Source organism: Felis catus, chromosome B3 (genome assembly GCF_018350175.1).
Source record: "Felis catus isolate Fca126 chromosome B3, F.catus_Fca126_mat1.0, whole genome shotgun sequence".
Lineage (NCBI taxonomy): Eukaryota > Metazoa > Chordata > Mammalia > Carnivora > Felidae > Felis > Felis catus.
In genome coordinates, this window is record NC_058373.1 from 142,873,541 (window position 1) to 142,893,283 (window position 19,743).

Below are 19,743 nucleotides of genomic sequence, written 5' to 3' on the forward strand. Positions count from 1 at the left end.
CAGATAGAGACGGAGGGGGCTGGGGCTTGTTTATGTGGACGGTGCGTTAGAGACGATGGAGTTCATGGCGGGGGGGGGGGGAGGGTGGTGGTGGGGGGAGAGCACTTAGGGCTTCCTCCTGGGAAGGACTGGCTTTGGAGGGGATGAGGGCGTGATGGCTGAGAGCAGGGGGTGGGGGGGGGAGAAGGGGAGTCATCAGGGCAGCCCCTCACCTCAGGGAGCTGCTCTAAGCTGGAACCCACTCTCGGAGGGAGGGTCTCCAGCCCCTTTTCTGACAGGCACAGGGACTACGAGCCTCCCTGCTCCTCAGTTTCCCCAAACGTGAGATGGTGATGGAAACCAAACGTCACTGTGAGAAAAGCCCCTGTTCCCACAGCCTCCCTGCACCCCCCACCACCGTTCCAGTCCTCAGACACCTGTCTGCTTCGGAGCAGTATTCAACAGGAGAGCTCTGGCTCCCGGGAGGGAGGGCCGAGGGAGGAGGGAGCGCGGAGGGCGCGATGTGGAGGGAGCGAAGGAGGGAGGAGAGCTGTGCCCCCGACTCAGCGAGGCGGTGAGCCAGGTCTGCATCGGGTAGGACTTGGGCCACTTAAGATTTGTGCCAACTCACGGTGCAGTGGAATCAGACAGTCTGAATTCTTCAGACACCAGCCAAGAGTCTGTGGCGCCCCCAAGTGCCACAAGGGGGCTGCCTGGGCCACATTTTTGAGCCCGGAAAGTGAGGAGGGGGAGACAGTCAGTAGGGGCTGGTGCTTTTGCTTTCGTAGCTGCGCTTTTAAATGCGGGCGGGGAGAGGGGGCCAGTCCCTGCCCCGGGACAGCTGGGAGGGGGTGACAGGCTCTGGCTCGGGGTGGCTGCAGGCTGCACCCCTCCCTCACTGAGGGCTGTGCTGCAATGCAGCAGGCTGCCTGAGGGTCCGGTGGGAGGAACTGTCCGCTGGGTGGCCGGCAGACTTTCCAAAATGGGGAATGAGGGGTGAGGGAGGAGCGTTTCCAGGGGGGCGAGGTGTCCAGGAAGCCGCCCCCCCCCCCCCCCCCCGCCCTGCACAGAGAGTCTGGCCGCTGTGGACCGGCCAGAACTGGGGGAGAGGTGGAGGGGCCTGTGCTGGGCCCTAGGGTCTGGGGAAATTGGTCGGACCTGGGGTCTAGTGTTTGTCGGTTTGTGGTGGGAGATATGACTGAGGGAGAAGGGGGACGCTGAGAGAGGGGGGAGAAAGGGGTTCAGGACAGTGAAAGCAGCTTGGTACACAGTTTGAGGGCAAAAGCACCAACTCTTTTCCTTCCAAAAAACCAACTACAAAATAAAGCCAGAAAAAAAAAAAAAAGGCATTTGATAGCTAGAGAGCTGAATCCTTACCAGCCAAGCTGGGCTCAGGAAGGACTCCTCAGGTGGACTCCTCAGGACTCCTCGGCCCTGGAGGAGGGGGGTGCCGTCAGGTCCCTTTAGAGCCAGTTAAGAGGTTGACAGGACACCCCTGGGGGGCAGGAGGGTCTGAGGGGAACATGGGGAGTCTGAGGGAGGCAGGAGGGTCTGTGAGGGGCCTGGAGGGCCTGGGGGGAGCACGGGGGTGGGGTCTGAGGGAGGCAGGAGGGCCTGGGGGTGGCTGCTGGGCATCTTGTTCCTTAGCGTCCTTGCACCCTAGTCCTTTCTCCTTAATCCGCCCAACTCAGAACGGCTTGCTCCCACCAGCCCTGGCCCCTTTCTTGTACCCTTTCCACTTAAAAAAAAATTTTTTTTAATGTTTATTTTTGAGAGAGACAGAGAGAGAGAGGAAGAGGCAGAGAGAGAGAGAGGGAGACGAAGAATCCAAAGCAGGTTCCAGGCTCTGAGCTGTCGGCACAGAGTCCGACGCGGGGCTCGAACCCACGAACCGTGAGATCACGACCTGAGCCGAAGTCAGATGCTCAACTGACCGAGCTACCCAGGTGGCCCTACCCTTTCCACTTTGGAGGCATTTGTTCCTATGAATCAGCTCCCTAATACCCCCCAACGTTGAGGTTGGACCCTGGGCCCCTTTGCTTTTTTAAATGGCTTCCCTTTTCTTGCCCCCTCCCCCCTGCTCTGTATTTTTACCTGTTGGTCTTTAAAACCTTCTATTCCGTAAACTTTGAAGCAACACAAAAGCAGAGGAAGGAATACCTATTTTTATTACAATGTACACAGTTTTCACATTGCTGCCACCCAGGTGCCAACAGCTGTCAGCCCCTCTTGTTTGGTCTGAGCCTTGTACTGTCCTCTTCCAACCCCCACCCCAGACTATTTTGAAGCAAACTCCAGACACCATATTGTTTCCTCCGAGCACATTTCAGTGCATATCTCTAAAAAAGAAGGACTCTTTTCTGTTTTAAAAACATAGCCACAATGCCACTTTCACAGTTAAAAAATTAACAGCCTTTCTTTAATGTCATCCAACATCTATTCAGCCTTCAAATATCCCCAGTTGACTCATAAATTTCTCTTGCAGTTGGCGCGTTCGAAGCAGTGTCCAAAATCTTTCCTGCATTTTCAGGGGGGGCGCTGGGCTTACAGAAGGTGAGTGCAGCCACAAACCCAGGGGTTTGACTGTGTAACCCTCACCTTAAGTGAATAACCCAACCTCAGTAAATCTCAGTTTTCTCACTGAAAATGGGGCAACTTCTGGGTCTCCCTAAGGGTCATTTAGAGGATTAGAGACCATGCACATGAAGCCCCCAGCCCTGTTTCTGATGGGTGACAGACACTCAGCAAATAGGGGGTGCTAGAATATTCTTTTTTTTTTCTTTTCCTGGAAACAATTTATTTATTTATTTATTTATTTATTTATTTATTTATTTATTTATTTTTGAGAGAGAGAGAGAGAGAGGCGCACGCGCGTGCGCACGCGCGCGCGCACACACACACACACACACACACACACACACACAGAGTGCAAGCAGGGGAGGGGCAGAGAGAGAGGGAGACACAGAAGCCGAAGCAGCCTCCAGGCTCTGACCTGTCAGCACAGAGCCCGATTCTGGAAACATTTAAAGGGGAGTTGGGCCAGGGTAGGCAAAAGAGAGCTAGCTATCATCCACAAAGCAAAAGGGTCCCAGCAGTCCGGGCCCCCGAGTGCCGTGGGTGAACCGCGTCCGAACAAGGGCAGCGCAGTCTGGGGACTGGGACCTCCGGCTGGCTCAGAATTCTACCCAACAGCAGACAGCAACCCTACCAGGGACCTACCAGGGACCCCACTGGCTGCCAGTCCACTAGGTGGCACTTTCTGCTGTGAGTCCAGGAGGGACCAGGACCCCGAACTGCTCTGGCCACCGCCCATCTCTGGATGTCCCGGGGGACTGCACACCAGTAAAACACTGAAGATTCAAAATATAAAAATAAAATGCACTTCTCTGTATGTCTTGCGAGATGTAGCAGTTTTTTCTCTTGTATAGATCCTGGCCCACTTGCAGAAACAGAGGGGATGAACATTTGCTCAGGCCAGGCATTGGTATGTCCACTCTGTCTTTAAATCGTCACCCCAGCTGTAGCAGATTTTCCCTTTATTTCACAGGTGAGAGGACTTTGAGAGGTTAGTGACTTGTCCAAATTCTGCTAGGAAGCAAGACCCAGGATTCCAGTCCAGGTTTGTCTGATTCCTGTACATAATGGAGAGGTGGAAGGAGGGATGGGGGGTCTGATGGATGGAGGCCTGCCTCCATGAGGCATCAGCAGGTGGAGAGGTGGTGTGGAGGCTGATGCCTGCTGGCGAGATGGGTGAACAAATTCACGTACAGAGGGTGGAAAGATGGATGAGGAAGAGAGAGTAGTCAGTTTCTCACCAAGATCAAAGGCTTTCTTGGTCTCTGAAGAGATGCTTCCTCTGAGTGGAGCGTGCTGGTGAAGCTCCTGCCTTTTGTTCTGCCTCTGAGCGTACTGACTGGCTCAGGTGGCTCTGGGACAACAGGTCTCCTGCCAGCTCACAGACACCAGGCCCTGGCTGTGGTGCTGGAGCTTCTCAGCAGCGACTCTCAGTCTCAGCGGTTTTCACACTGTGATGAGAAACAGCAGTCAGCCTTCTTCTGCTGGCTCGCGATGACTAAGCCCTGAGCCCAACCACATGCCCAGTCCTTTGGTAGCCACTTGGCATAATTTTACCTCCCCTAAATCATCACAGTGACCCTCCATGATAGCAATTACCATCCTCAATTAAGATACAAGAAAATTGAGGTTTAGGAATGATAAGTGACTTGCCCCAAATCGCGTAGGGAACCAGGATTTGGACCTTAGTCTGCTTTTTCCTTCTAAACTCCTACCCTCTTCCCATTTCTTTTTCTCTAAGACCGTGCCTGAAAAAACATTTCACTCCTTGGGGTTAACCCTTGTTCAACTCACCCTCCTGGTCTATCAGGGAGCTGGACCTCTTATCCCCCAGACTCTAAATTTATTTCTCAAGTAACACCTTCTCTAGTTTGTCCTACTTGTGACTATCACACATATAAAGGTCAAACACACCACTGACCTCTTGCAGTACAATTCAGTCAAATTTCCAGTAGTTCCTATTAGGACTGAATGCTAAGGGAAGCGGGTGTAAAAATGACTCTAGAGCCTGGAGGTATACAAGGAATCAGCCTAGAGGGAATCAGACAGAGGGCTGAAAGACAGATCAGCAAGCCTCCCTGAAGGCCTGGCTCAAATTCAGCCAGATATGTTTTGATAATCTGCTTATGGGCTAAATCCTGTTATACATATCCCAGATGCTCAGGCTTAATTCACAGGTCTGACATTGACTGGTTTTGTGAGTATTTAACCTCTGTGCCTCAGTTTCCTCACTTGTAATATGGGGATACCAACAGAACCTTATTAATGGGTATTTGAAAATTAAATGATTTAAACATTTAAAGTGCTTAAAACAATGTTTCCCATATGGTTAGTGTTCAATAAATATTTCATGATCGTTAAAATTATAATTGTCATAACTGTTTTTATTGAGATGTTTAATATCTCTGGCTGCTAAGATCATTTTACACGTTCTGCCGATAGCTGGGGCATATAGCTCAGAGAGGCATGTGAGTTTGCCTTTGGAGAGGGAGTCAGTGAAACAGAAACACATGTATTAATTTAAGACTAGAAGACTTTATCTCCAGTTAGGGAAATGAGAAATATATACACCAAATGGATATGATCCATCTAATGAAATGTTAAGCCTCGGAATAGGTGAAAGTCCCCTGAAGGAATTTCCTTGGAGGTATTGAGACTTACAGAGAGATTGAATGGGAGCTGAAAAGAAGCTGAGGAGGAGGGCAAGATGAGCAATCAAGTTGTCTTGGTTCAACTTCATGGCTTCTAGAAGCAGTGGGCAAGTTTCCTAAGGTCTTATATATGTTCTTCTCAAATTTATTTCTCTATCTGTTTTTTTCTTCTTTTTTTTTTTTGGTCGGGGGAGGAGAAAATAATCACTTTAGAAATGTTTCTTTATTTGCTCTTTTAAGAGTGGCCAGCTGGAACAAAGAATTGTTCCGTTGAGTCTTACCTCATGGAGGCCATGAGGACTGGGAGACCTCCTCCCCTTTCTGGGTAGAACGTTTGCCACTTCAGCCTAGGCAGTGGATAGCTGCATGCGGGGGTGTTCCTGGGGGAAGGGTACCTCTGGATGCCCTACTGGCTAAGTGACAGGGTATGGCGTTAGCATCTGTGCTTACTTGCTGGCTACGATGGGTGCATGATAGGATTTTAGCATGACCTGACACAGTGTCTGTGCAAGTCCTGTGGGAACTGTCACCACTGCACCTTCTCTAAGAAGGATGGTGTATTTATTCACCCAGGACTATTAGTATACCCTGGAGATGCCCTGTGCTCCTGAGACTGTCTGTGTGGGAGGTCAGACGAACCCCTCTACTCACCCACACACGTATTCACACACTCACCTTGTGTGCTGACAGTGGGGCATCAGAGAGCAAGAACTACAAAAATGAGGCAGTGGGGAGAAGTAGGGAAGACAAGACTCTGGGGCTCAGCATCTTCCTTGCTGTGTGACCACTTGTAAGTCACTTAACCTTTCTGAGGCTCAGTTCCCTTGTGTGTAAGATGGAACTAATAATGTTTGCTCAGATATCACTTTCTCGGTGGGGTTTGTGTCCTTCTTGTTGCTTGCTGTCCCTTTCCTGCTTTGTTTTTCTTCATCGTTCTTACCACTGGCTCATATACCACATATCGTACTTACTTATTTTTAATGTTGTTTGTTCTGTCTCTACCCAGGGGATAGTAGCTCTCAGATTTTGTCTGTTTGGTTCATTGCGGTATCCCAGGACCTAGACCAGTGCCTGGCACAAAACGTGTGCACAGGACTTTTGGAGGGGGTGGGGGAGAAAAAAAAGAGATGCTGTTGAATTGTACCCACCCCAGAAGACTGGCGATGCATGCAAAGCAGGCAGCATGGTGCCTGGTGCAGAGTAGGCATTCAATCAATATTGGCTAATTATGATTATTATGTGTAATTCACAGGACTGCTGTGAGGATCAAACAAGATAATGTATGCTAAGGCATGCTGTGAACACTACGTGCTGGGTACAGGAGGTACAACATTAACGATCCTCTGCTCCTTGGAGGGAACTTGCACTTAAACTTTATGCCTTTCGCTTCCATACCACCTGGGAGGGAGGGCAGACTGGTGGGTCGTTGCCACCTGAGACTCAGAGAGGGGAAAGGCCTTGGCCGAGGCCACGCAGTGTGATGAAGGCAAAGGCAGGAGCCTAGGTTCCTAGCCTAGCGCTCTTCCCATGACTCTCTCAGGAGAGTCCCCAAGTGGATACACGTATGTGTGTATTACCTGATACACACATATCCGTAACATATGTACGGTTTTAAACTTAATTGATTTTTAACTTTTTGTGTCTCAAGAGTGGCACCGTGGTCAGCGTGCTGGGCACCTACCAGGCCTGTCTGGGAGAGGGTAGGCAGGAAAATGGCTATATTGTCAGTAAGGGTCAGAGCAGAAGCCTTTGGAGTTTCTGGGAAACAATTTTAACGTCAAGGATCTCCTGGCAGAGACCCCCCAGAGGGCAGCCCCATTTCATGCAATGAATTTTAGTTTTCGAAAGCGCATCCCTTAGATGGATTTCTATTTTCCAGGGCACTTGTTTAAGCTTTGATGTCGTGTCCAAAAAAGAACAGATCCCAACAATTTCCTGCCCGAGGCCCAACCTTCCCGAAACCCTCGGCTTGGCCTGAGCGTCGAGATAATTCGTTTCTCTAATCAGATTTGGGCGGGGGGGCTGTTTGGCCAGTGGGGTGGGTGGGTGGGTCGGGGAGGGGGGTGTGCAGGGTGGGAGCTGCTTGAGGAACTGTCGGTAGCTCTCTGCACCCTCACGCTGGACCCACGAGGGTGCCGCTGTCCTCAGTCTACAAATCGCCCAAGTCGGGGCACAAGACAGAGAGGCCAGGTCACGTCTCTGCAGTTACACAGCTCATGAGTGCCTGCTGGGGTGGAACCTGGTCTGTCTGTCTGTCTAGCACCACAGCTCGGGCGCTGCTACAGAGGGAACAAAGATTTGGGTGAGGGGCTCAGAGACAGGGTGGGGGTGGGGGAGTTTACTTGGTTGCCTTTGGTGTGAAAAATAATGGCTACTTCTGCTCAGGGACCAGGGCTGGGACTATCTCACAGATGGGGAAACAGGTATAAAAAGGTCAGTTAACTCGTCTGATGTTGCCCAGCTCGTCCGGGGTTGAGGCTGGATTTGGAGGCGGGTAGCGTGATGTGGGCACGTATGCTCTCACCATTGGTGATGGTGCCTTATGATGGTGAGCACGTAGTCATGCAAAGCAGAGATGGCAGACAGAGTTCCAGGATCTGGGTTTGAGTCCTTTTACCATCCCCTGGCTGGTGTGCTCTTCAGGCAGTCGTATGTATTAATTGTCCCCCTTGACGGAGGTCTGCAGAGGCCCCGCCAGCCGCTGCCCCATGGAAAATATTTGTAAAGAATACATATGTGTGATAAAATTTTATATACATGAAAGGGGGAGGGGAGGGCACTCAGGAGGCTTGGGAGTGACCATTGAAGGCAGAGGGCAGCAAGGGGCTAAGAGTGGGGACATTGGAGGTGGGGGTCATGTGGTTGTTTATGGGTTTCAAGAATCAGTGAAATGAGAGGGGGATGAACCGCCCTGGGGCAATGGCCAGAAGCAACCCTGAACCAAGGATCGTGATTAATTCTCCACAACCGAGGGACGTAAAAAGAGATTGGAGTGGTTTGTGGTTATTAATTTTATTATTAAAATAATAAAAGAATAAATAACATAATGAAGACCTTGAATACGGCAATTGTGAGAATGTATTCTGGACAAAAGATTATGATGAATCTAGGTCTGCTAACTTGACATTAACAAACAAGAAACGTCTAGGCTAGTTTCTTCCTTTGAATGGGGTTTTGTGTTCCATAGAATGGGCGCACTGGGATTTTTCACCAGAGAGGAAAGATCTTTGTGGGGAGGGAAACTGTGGATGGTTGTAGGTGGGGCTTAATGGGTTTTACTGAATAGTTAAAAATGAATGAATGCATAAATAAAATTAAAGAGGTCCAAGCATGGGCCAATGACGAGGATGTGTTTTTAAACAAGGGTTATGAGTAGTAATCTGTTCTATCCAATGGTAGTTATTAAAAAACAAAACAAAACAAAACAGAGACAAAGCCCAGTAAATACAAAGGTGTTGGGATGGCGGTAGGAAGTGTATCAATGGTCCTATAGACCAGTCATTGGTCTTGAGCTAAATGGTGGATTCAAGTGTGTTCGTTGTATCGTTAAATGTGAATTAGATGAGTAAATAAAAGAAATGACAGAATGAAAGAGGGCTGATAATGAACCACCAAAGATGATGTTTTATGAATTATGGATTCAGATGAATCCACTTAGGTATAATTGTGGACCACTTAAAACCATAAAACGAAAACAAAGCTCTTACCTCTGTGGATAAGAAGCATTGGTATATAAGTACTAACATAAGTATGGATCGCTGTTTTGGTTCTGCATTAGTGCTGACCTGATGTGTTTATTGTATTTTAAAAAATAACTAAAAACAGTAAAAGGGATAAGTAGGAAACAATGACGCGATTATACCTGGAATCAAAGATTGTTATTACTTCAACTCTGCATATCTGAGTCCATTAGGAAGAAGATCTGGGCTGGTTCCTTTGTGGGTAAGAGCATAGAGACAGATACTCGTAATGGGCGTCATTCTTTTTTTTTTTTTTGATTAGGTCTTGCATGTGTCTTATAAAATTGTTGAGTAAGAAGATGTGTACAATGAGACCTACGCTTAGGCCAATGGTGATCCTGTGTCATGAACCAAACTGTGATTTAGTCCTGTGCTGCTCACCTGATGACCATTAAAAAATACCTGGGCTGTTTCATCCTTTTTAATAACTGTCTTGTGTTCCACAGAACAGAGGCCCCAGAGTGGGTCTATTGACGCTCTGTTGATCGAGATCTTGGCTGTGACCTCTCTGGCAAGTGAACCATGGATCAACCAACATGAGTGATGGTTCGTGTTGTTGTTGTAAGCTGGGTGGTTGGCTGATGGATGTTTCTGATTTATTAAACGTGAATAGGCACAAATGAAATCCAAGATGGCCAAGCATAGACCAACGGGGAGACTGTCATGAACCAACGTGATGGATCTCATTTGGCGTAAATCATTGCTATCTGTAAAAAGAAACAGTTATATTCATGTACATTAATTGTAGATATGTGTATATATGTACAGAACATGTATATCTCTTTATATAAATATAATTGTTGCCTTTTCTTATTAATCTTGGGTTGAGGGGTGAGTTCATGTGTGTTTATTGATTTATTAAAAATAAATGAATGCATGCCTAAATAAAATAGGCAAGGATTAAGAGTGGACTAACGAAGACAAGATTTGTGATTTATGATTACATAATCATACAGATTTGAAGGACATTAAAACAAAAAAATCTATGCTATTTTACCTAACTTAATAGCATTTTACTCTTAATTCATACATTATGGTTTATATAGACACTTCCGCCTGGATAAATTTGGGGTGGTTACTTGGTGAAAGCGATGCTCGTAGAGGCATAGATATTTGTAGTTTTCTATTTGTTGGGTAAGATTTATAAGTATTGTTTGGTGATTTTTTTAAAGGCTTAAATTAAAAAGGGCCAAGTGTAGATGAATGAGGATAATGTTTCATAAACTAAGGCTGATTATTTTAATTCTATACAGGTGACAGCCGTTGAAAATGATCCAGGGTGTTCCTTTTTTAAACGGTTGCTTTCTCTTGCACGAAATGGGCATGCCATAGTTCATTTAACCATGCAATATTTATGAGAATTTTGAATCTTATTTGGATGGATAAGGCACATTAAGAAATGTAAGTAACAGTTGATGTTCTTAAATCTTTGGCTGGAAAGTTTTTGAGGGTGTTCAGAAATAAGTAAATGAATGAATGAAATGAACAGATGAAGGAATAAAGCCAGAGATGGCAAACATGGGCCTATGACAATAATCTCTCATTATCCCAGAATTAAGATTATTCAGATTCTGTGCAGTCGGTGCCTCAGTTCAAAGTCCAGACCATCATGATTCGCTTCTGGTTTGGATGTGACTCTCCTCATGCAGAAACTTCTAGAGATGGGATCTCTGTCCTCATGGGGTAAACAGGTTGTGTTGGAAACACCTCCATACCTCCCTGTTGGAAAGGAAGAGAATAGGAGACAGAGAAGTGTGGAACCCTACCGGGGAAATGATGTGAGGTCTCCCTACCTGTGGCTGTCACTGTATAGGAAAAAAAGAATAAAGACAGATGTTGGTAATAGCCATCATTCATTCTTTTTGTCCTTCTTTTTTTGTCCATCAAATTTGGAGTTAGTGGGGTTTTTTTGTTTATTTATTTATTTTTGGTCATGGTCATCATTCTTATTTTAGGTGATCAATTCTATGGTATTCACCAGAATAACAGTTGAGAACCATTAATTGGTCAAGTCAATTAAAAATAGAGTGCTGTTTTTGGGTCAATGATGAGAAGGAGGGCCAAGCATGGACCAATATTGAGAATGTGGTACAAACAATGGATTATAGCTAATCTGGGATTTCACAATTAACATTAATTTACAAAGTTTTAAATCTAATACCTTTCATTTTTTTTTTTAATACTTGGTTTCTATTCTACAGAAAGAATGCACTAGAGCTGATTAGTCATCTGTAATGATAAACAGCTTGCCTCTGTGGGTAAGGAGCCTGGAGGCTGATGTAAGTGACAGTTCTTGCTCTTGGTTGGAATGGTTTGCTCATGGATGTTGACTGTATTACTTAAAAGAAACAGATAGTTTCATATGTTGGTAATACAGGAGGCCATGCATGAACCAATGATAAGTGTGCTATGAACCAAAGATCATGGGGAATCCAATTCAATACGACTTAATTCCATTAAAAAATATGCCAAAGCCTTTACTTGTGTTATTGGTATTTTAATGTTTCAGTATTAAATATTGTACCACTGTTGATTTAAACATTCCCCTATTGATATAAAAACTCTATGCCGTTAACTGGTTGAGAGGATGGCCCTGGAGAGATGGACAAATATTATCAGTTTTCTATTCTGAACGATGGTGGATTCATAATAGTTCATTGTGTTATCTTTGAAATACAAATGAATTAAAACAAAGAGGTATGAACAGGCCAGTAATGAATGTGGGATTGGTATGTAGAAAGCATGTTGATAGACTCATCTGCTGTTGACCTTTATAGAGAGATATATAGCATATTATTTCTGTGGGAAATTAGCCTATGGACATGTGCCATCCAATAGAGTGGCCACTAGCCACAGGTGGCTACCAAGCACCTAGAATGTGGCTAGTCTGAATTGAGATGTTAATTTATTTTGAAAATACATACCAAATTTAGAAGATGCACTCCAAAAAATGTAAAACATGTCATTAAAATGTGTTTATATAGATTACATGTTTTATTTTTAAATTTTTAAATATTTTTTTGTTTTTGAGAGAGAGAACATGAACAGGGGAGGGGCAGAGAGAGAGAGGGAGACACAGAATCCGAAGCAGGCTCCAGGCTCTGAGCCGTCAGCACAGAGCCCGATGCGGGGCTCAATCTCACAAACTGTGAGATCATGACCTGAGTTTGAAGTCAGATACCCAACCAACTGAGCCACCCAGGCACCCATATAGATTACATGTTGAAATGATAGCATTTTAAGTTTAAATACATTTGGGTTAAATGTACAATTATAACTGATTTCATCTGTTTCTTTTTACTTTTAAAAATGTACAAGATGTAGATTCTACTATTTTAATTTTTTTATTTGAGAGAGAGAGAGAGACAGAGAGACAGAGAGAGACAGAGAGAGATGGGGAAGGGCAGAGAGAGGGAGAGACAGAATCCCAAGTACGCTCTGTGCCTTTAGTGCACAGCCTGATGCGGTGCTCAAACTCATGAACTGTGAGATCGTGACCTGAGCCAAGATCAGGAGTTGGTCGCTTAACCGACTGAGCCACCCAGGCACCCCTAAAATATAGATTCTAGAAAACTGAAAAGTTTATGGGTGGCTTGCATTATGTTTTATTGGCCGGCACTACTATGCAACAATGATAGCAATAGTCAAGGATCTTTTCGTTTTTCTGACCCACGGATATTGATTTATTATTGGTCAACTAATGGATCAGTGGAAAGTAAATAGACAAATGGGAAAAACAGGGAAAAGCACACTTACTTACTATTAAAGTGAGCATTATTTTAAAATTTTTTATGAGGCACCGGAACCGTAAAAACAACGTGCATCGGTTAATCTCCGTGGTTAATGGACATATGAATAGATGTGTGTACTAATCAGTGCTGTTGTATTGGGTCGTTGGTGTCCTGCTGTGTTTCGTTTTTGTTTTTTAAGGAAAATGACCTGCAAGGAACAAGTAGCTGAGTAAATAACTAGATAGAAGAGACTGAAACATGGTAAGTGCTGAGTGAGCACAGCATTGTGAGCAAAGGTGTTGGTTAATGCAGATGGGCACCAATGGAATCCACTGCAATAAATGCCTGGTCTCAGTTTTGTGGGAAATGAGCCTGTCATCAGAGGTTAGAGAGATTGCAGGGTCTTAATCTTAGACTTTTGAGGCTTGTGGGTATTGATTATGTTATTATTGTGTAAGTGAGTCAATGAGTAAATCATTTAAATAAATGTATAAATGAATGAAAAGAGAGGCCAAGTATGGACCGATGATGAGTGTGTAACACAGACCAAGAATTATTATTAATATGTTTTTGAAATACTGAAGTCCATTAAGAAAAGAAAGCACTGATGTCTGTTTGTTAAAAAGGGATGTGAGAATAAAGAAGAAATAAAGAAGAGAAATACATAAGACAATTGAAGAAGACCAGTGTTGAAATTATGTCACATGATAAGAATTATGATTAATCCAGTTTATTTATTGAGTGCATTAAATGACAACAAAGGTCTGGTTGGTTGCCTCTGTAGGTAATGAACAAGTGGACAGATACTACTTTTATTGAGAGTTTTTGACCAGTTTCTTCAGATTCCAAGCTAGGGATCGTAAGGGAATGAATGAGTATGTTTATGACACGTTCGGTTAATTAAAAGGGGACAAATCATAGACCAGTGATGGACATAAGTCATAAAGCGAGGGTTAGGATAAATACAGTCTTTGTTACCAGTGTCCATATAAAAAACAAAAAGTCTAGGCTCCAACCTATTTATTTCAGGTGGACAGATGGATTCATGTCATATTATTTCACTTTGGGCTGTAGGTAGATTTACTCTTGTTAATTATCTTCTCAAAGATAGATAAATCATGAGTTAATCCATAACTACTCAAATTAAATAATAAATAAGCAAATAGACAAATACGTATAGAGGCTTAAGAATGAGCCCTTGTGAAATGTGCCATGAAACAAAATTTCATATTAATCTAACTTTGAACACACAAGGTCCTTTTTTTGTTTGTTTGTTTATCATTTTTTAACTTAAATTTTCGTTTGTTAACATTGATGGGTATTAAGCAAGGTCCTTTTTAAAAAAAGGTGAAAGGAGGCACGTCATTCACTTTACATTTCTGTAATATTTCATTTTATATTCTGCCATTCCCGATTTACACATTCCACCATTGATCAAGATTTGAGTCTTTTCTTTTTTTTTTTTAAAGTTTATTTATTTTGAGAGAGAGAGAGCACACAGGTGTGTGTGTGTGAGCGGGAGAAGGGGCAGAGAGAGAGAGAGAGAGAGAGAGAGAGAGAGAGAGAGAGAGAGAGAGAGGAGAGAGAGAACCCCAAGCAGGCTCTGCACTGTCAGTGTAGAGCCCGATGCTGGTCTCTATCTCACGACTGACTGTGAGATCATGACCTGAGCTGAACTCAAGAGTTGGACGCTCAGCCGAGTGAGCCACCCAGGTGCCCCAGAGATTTGGGTTTCTAACATGTTGAGAGAGATACACAAGTAAAGATGGAAAATTACTGGTAAAGTAAAATGAGATGTTCCTGGGTTTTCTTCGTTATGTATTTTAAAATTTGAACAAATTAAAGAAAAGGAGGGCCACGCAGGGTTATGATGAATGTGGGTTTGCAGAAAGAATGACTGATCTGTATGTGCGACAGTAAGTCCACTGTAGAAAGAGATCTGGGGGATTAGCTCTGGGGGAAATTAGACAAAAGACAGACATTAGTAATATTCTTACATCTTATTCTTGCCTTGTTGTGATTTATGAATATGAACAAGTGATTTTTAGTCAATGAATGAATGGATGGATGAATAAACAAATGTATAAATGAGTAAATGAAAAAGTCCCAAGCCTAGACCAATGATGAGTACCCTGGGGTGTCTGAACCAAGGATTTTGATTAAACCCTATAACTCTGAGGTCTATCATAAAAACAAACCTAATTTCTTTCCTTGGTGGGACATGAACCGGGGCAGAAATCAGGAATGTAGGTGTCTTGCTTGTGGCTTTGTACACCTTGGGTAAGGGTCTTTTTATTAGTGACTCATTGTTTCAGTACGTAAAGAAATGTATCTATGAACAAAGACAACGAGGGCTAAGTCTTTACCAATTATGAGAGTATCTAATGAGAAATAAATTATTATTAAAACATTTCTGAGGAGCTGAGTTCCAGTAGGTTAAGAGTCTAAGACTTTTTTTTTTTACCACGTTTCATCAGGAATATGTAGGCAGGTATCAGTATTGCTTCTGGGTTGGAGGTTGTTAATTTTATTACAAATTTTATTAAGAAAAGGGGGGTTGGAAAGGGAAACATAATAAATGATTGATTACAGATGTACTTAAAGAAGATCGAGCATGGGCCAATGAGAGATAGGGTTAGATGAGTTATTCTCAATCAGTATCATTTTTTTTTAATATATGAAATTTATTGTCAAATTGGTTTCCAATCAGTATCATTTTTGAAAACGACCCATTTAATTGTTTTTCTGCGGGTATAGAGTTTATGGGAAGATGTTAGTATTATTTAGGTATGTCCAGGGATGTGGTTTCACAGAGTATCGAGGATGCTATTATAAGTGAGCCAAGGACGAGATTATTTAAAAGAGGGCAAACATGTATCAGTGAGGATAATATGTTATTACAAGAAGATAATTATTACCTTTGTTCTACCCTTCAGTATCCATATAAGTAAAAGGGGTTTCTTTGAGGCTCTGCTCACTTTGGGTAAAGGGTGTAGAGATGATTACTTTTCATATTTAGACCATTTTGCATTTTTTTGAAAAAAAAAAAGAGAACAAATTTTTACATGAGTAAATAAATAAAAACACAGAATAAATTTATAAAGTAAGGCCAGGCACGGATCATTGATGAAAATATGTCAAGAAATGAAGATATAAATGTATAAAATTCTTATCAAGGAAGAACCATAAAAAAAGACAGTTTAGACTAGGACCTATGCGGTTGGGGTTTAACAGACAGAATATGGAACAGGTATAGTCCTGAATGTGGAACAGGTGTCGTTCTGAATTCTTCCACTAGGTTGTCGGTTTAGCAGTTGTCATTGTATTACATGCATTATAATTAAAGAGGTCAGTAAGGGGTGCCTGGGGGGCTCAGTCGGTTAAGCATCTGACTTAGGCTCAGGTCATGATCTCACAGTTCGTGGGTTCGAGCCCCGTGTTGGGCTCTGTGTTGACAGCTCAGAGCCTGGAGCTGCTTTGGATTCTGTCTCTCTCTTTCTCTCTCTCTCTCTCTCTCTCTCTCTGCTCCTCCCCTGTTCACACTTATGTGTGTGTCTCTCTCTCTCAAAAAATAAACATTAAAAACTTAAAGAAGTCAGGAAGTAAGAAGGCCATTTGTGGGCTAATAATCAGAATATGGTAAATAAGGGATTTATGAGAAATCTACTACAGTAGGACTGAGGTATCTTGAAAAAAATCTAAATCCATACTGCTTCTTCCATTTTCTAAAATCTGCTTGTTACTCTGCAGAGTCAGCATACCCAGTCTGATTTATCCACTATCCCGTGAAGAAGATCTTGACTGTCACTTTTATGGATAAGGAACAAAGTGACTCATGTAAGTGACAGAGTTTGTGTTCTTGGTTTGGAGGGAATTCCTGTGGTCCATGGGATTGTTTCAAAGGAGCAATGGCCTGTGGACACATAAATGCAATCAAAGCACACCACACGTGGAACTCTGGGAATGTGTATGAACCATGGATTAAGAGTAGCCCACTTCAGGGGCACCTGGGTGGCTCAGTCGGTTGAGCGTCCGACTTCGGCTCAGGTCATGATCTCACAGTTTGTGAGTTCGGGCCCCGCATCGGGCTCTGTGCTGACGGCTCAGAGCCTGGAGCCTGCTTCCGATTCTGTGTCTCCTCTCTCTCTGCCCCTCCCCCACACGTGCTCTCTCTCTCTCTGCCTCTCAAAATAAAGAAAACTAATGAAAGAAATGTAAAAAAAAAAAAAGATAAGCCCTCTTCAGATGGAACTGGAGAGTGTTATGCTAAGTGAAATAAGTCATACAGAGAAAGACAGATACCATATGTTTTCACTCTTACGTGGATCCTGAGAATCTTAAGACCATGGGGGAGGGGAAGGAAAAAAAAAAGGTTAGAGAGCGAGGGAGCCAAAGCATAAGAGACTCTCAAAAACTGAGAATAAACTGAGGGTTGACGGGGGTGGGAGGGGGGGAGGGCGGGTGATGGGTATGGAGGAGGGCACCTGTTGGGAAGAGCACTGGGTGTTGTATGGAAAACAATACGACAATAAATTTCATGTTAAAGAAAAAAAAAAGATTAGCCCATTTCAGTATAATTGAGATCCATTGAAAACAAAGTTTGAGGGTTTTGCGTTGACTTTCACAGCTGCTTTAATATTCTGTTTTATTTTTGCACCCCGTTTTAAGAACATTCTCTATTGATAGCTCTCTAGGTTGTTACGTCTTTGAGGAAGGAGCACCCGGGAAGCTAGAGAGTATTGTCCGCATTCTAGTTCTGGAGTCAAATGGTAGGTTCAGGGCACTAGTTTCAAAATACGAAGAGCGTAAGCGAAAGATGAGCAAGCAGAGAGCAGTGAAGTGCGTGGGATGGATGGCAAGTTTATTGATTAATCCATATGTGCAGCACTGAGGTCCAATTAAAAAGAGATCTTGTTTAGTATCTCTGTGGGAAATAAGCTCGTACACAGCTCTCTGCAGTATTCAAAGATCTTGTCCCTGGGTTTCTGTGATTCATAGGAGGTAGTTTTTTTTTTTTAAACCAGTGAGGCCATGAAGGAAATAATCAGTAAGTAATGCATAAACAGTCAATACACAATATATACATAAATAAATGAAGAAAAAGAATGTTAAGCTTGGATCAATGATGAGTAGTTCTGGGGTATATGAATCAAGAATTTTGATTAAACCCTAAACTCTGAGGTCCATAGAACACTGTGTATTAACTGTAGAGGAACTAGAATTTACAAAAGAAAGAAAGAAAGAAAGAAAGAAAGAAAGAAAGAAAGAAAGAAAGAAAGAAAGAAAGAAAGAAGGAAGGAAGGAAGGAAGGAAGGAAGGAAGGAAGGAAGGAAGGAAGGAAGGAAAGAAAGAAAGAAAGAAAGAAAGAAAGAAAGAAAGAAAGAAAGAAAAGAAAGAAAGAAAGAAAGGGAAAGAAAAGAGACCTAGTCATTCTCTCTAAGGGAATAGAGTCTGGGGCAGAAGTTCAAGCCCACTGGGGATCTGGTTCTTGGGTCTTAGTGATTTTTGGGTATGGATTGTATCAGTGTAAGTGAATCAGTGAATGCACGAATAAATAAATGTGTCATTGAATGAAGACAAACATGATCACACGTGAGTGTCATGGAACAAGTATCACTGGTGATATGTTTGTTTAACACCATGTTTCAATAGAATACATAGGTAAGACCTGTTGCCCTCTTCAGAACACACGGGAGGTCCAGAAGTGTAAGAGTGCACACAACTATATGTACATGGGCATGTAAGTCTGGATTGCTGGGAGTTTGCTGGTGGTTGGTTTCATTAAGAAGAAGGAAGGGTCACCTGGGTGGCTCAGTTGGTTAAGCATCCACCTCTTGGCTTCGGCTCAGGTCATGATCTCATGGTTTGTGAGTTCGAGCCCCGTGTCGGGCTCTGTGCTCACAACGTGGACCCTGCTTGGGATTCTCAATCTCTCCGTCTCTCTCTCTGCCATGTAAAAGTTATAAGCCTTATTCTTTTTCTTTCTTTTTTTTTTTATAAGAAAGATTTTCTCTTCTTATTTTAATTTTTTAATTTTTTGTTTTATTTTTTAAGTTTATTTATTTTGAGAGAGAGAGCGAGCGAGCAAGCAAGAGGGAGCGTGAGCGTGAGCGTGTGAACACAGTTGGGGAGGGGCAGACAGAGACGGAGAGAGAGAATCCCAAGCAGGCTCAGTGCTGTCAGTGCAGAGCCCCGAAGAAGGGCTGGAACTCATGAACTGTGAGATCGTGACCTGAGCTGAGACCAAGAGTCACACGCTTAACTGACTGAGCCACCCAGGTGCCTCAGTTTCCTTTCCTTTCCTTTCCTTTCCTTTCCTTTCCTTTCCTTTCCTTTCCTTTCCTTTCCTTTCCTTTCCTTTCCTTTCCTTTCCTTTCCTTTCCTTTCCTTTCCAACATTTATTTATTTTCAAGAGACAGAGTGCAAGTGGGGGAGGGGCAGAGAGAGAGGGAGATACAGAATTGGAAGCAGGCTCCAGGCTCTGAGCTGTCAGCACAGAGCCTGACGCGGGGCTTGAACCCACCAACAGGGAGATCATGACCTGAGCTGAAGTTGGATGCCTAACCAACTGAGCCATCGAGGCTCCCCTCAACTTTCTTTTTTTTAATATTTATTTATTTTATTGGGGAGAGTGGCAGAGGGAGGGAGGGAGGGAGGGAGAGAGAGAGAGAATCCCAAGCAGGCTCCATGTCTAGCCGTGATGTGGGGCTCGATCCCACGACTGTGAGATCATGGCCTGAGCCAACATCAAGAGTTGGGCGCTTAACTGACTGAGTCACCCAGGCTTTATTCTTGAGTTGAGTCTTAGATTCAATGATATTTACTACATTGCTAAAGAATGAAAATAAAATAAGCTGATAAAATAGAAGGGAGTTGAGTCTTTGCACCAGTAATGAGAATGTGATATGATCCAGCTTTGTTATTAATTTGGCAGTGTGAAACTCATGTCCACTTAAAAACATCTCATGGAGACTGTTTAGAATTGGCTTTTAATTTACAGCATGAACGCACCACAGCCAAATGAATAATTCTCTAATGAGAAAGATCTTAGTTGTTGCCTCTGTGGGT

At 43.6% G+C, this 19,743-nt stretch overlaps 1 long non-coding RNA gene and 2 other non-coding genes across 8 annotated transcripts in view; all 3 read left to right on the forward strand.

Moving 5' to 3' along the window:
- The window catches only part of LOC105260691, a 92,294-nt gene that overhangs the window by 11,773 nt on the left and 60,778 nt on the right, over window positions 1–19,743 (forward strand). For 2 of the 6 annotated variants that reach the window (XR_006599989.1, XR_006599988.1), the window contains exons 3-8: window positions 2,465–2,532; window positions 3,527–3,598; window positions 6,457–6,528; window positions 9,391–9,490; window positions 10,198–11,223; window positions 16,426–16,512. This is a non-coding gene — a long non-coding RNA (uncharacterized LOC105260691). Of the gene's footprint in view, window positions 1–2,464; window positions 2,533–3,526; window positions 3,599–6,456; window positions 6,529–9,390; window positions 9,491–10,197; window positions 11,224–12,384; window positions 12,937–14,287; window positions 14,956–16,425; window positions 16,513–19,743 lie in introns of those variants that run through there. The other 4 variants (XR_006599992.1, XR_006599990.1, XR_006599993.1 and 1 more) reach the window with 2 other exon arrangements.
- On the forward strand, window positions 14,789–14,860 carry LOC111561197. Its single transcript, XR_002743555.1, has one exon. It is a non-coding gene; the product is annotated as a small nucleolar RNA SNORD113/SNORD114 family (small nucleolar RNA).
- LOC111561195 lies at window positions 17,791–17,862 on the forward strand. Its single transcript, XR_002743553.1, has one exon. It is a non-coding gene; the product is annotated as a small nucleolar RNA SNORD113/SNORD114 family (small nucleolar RNA).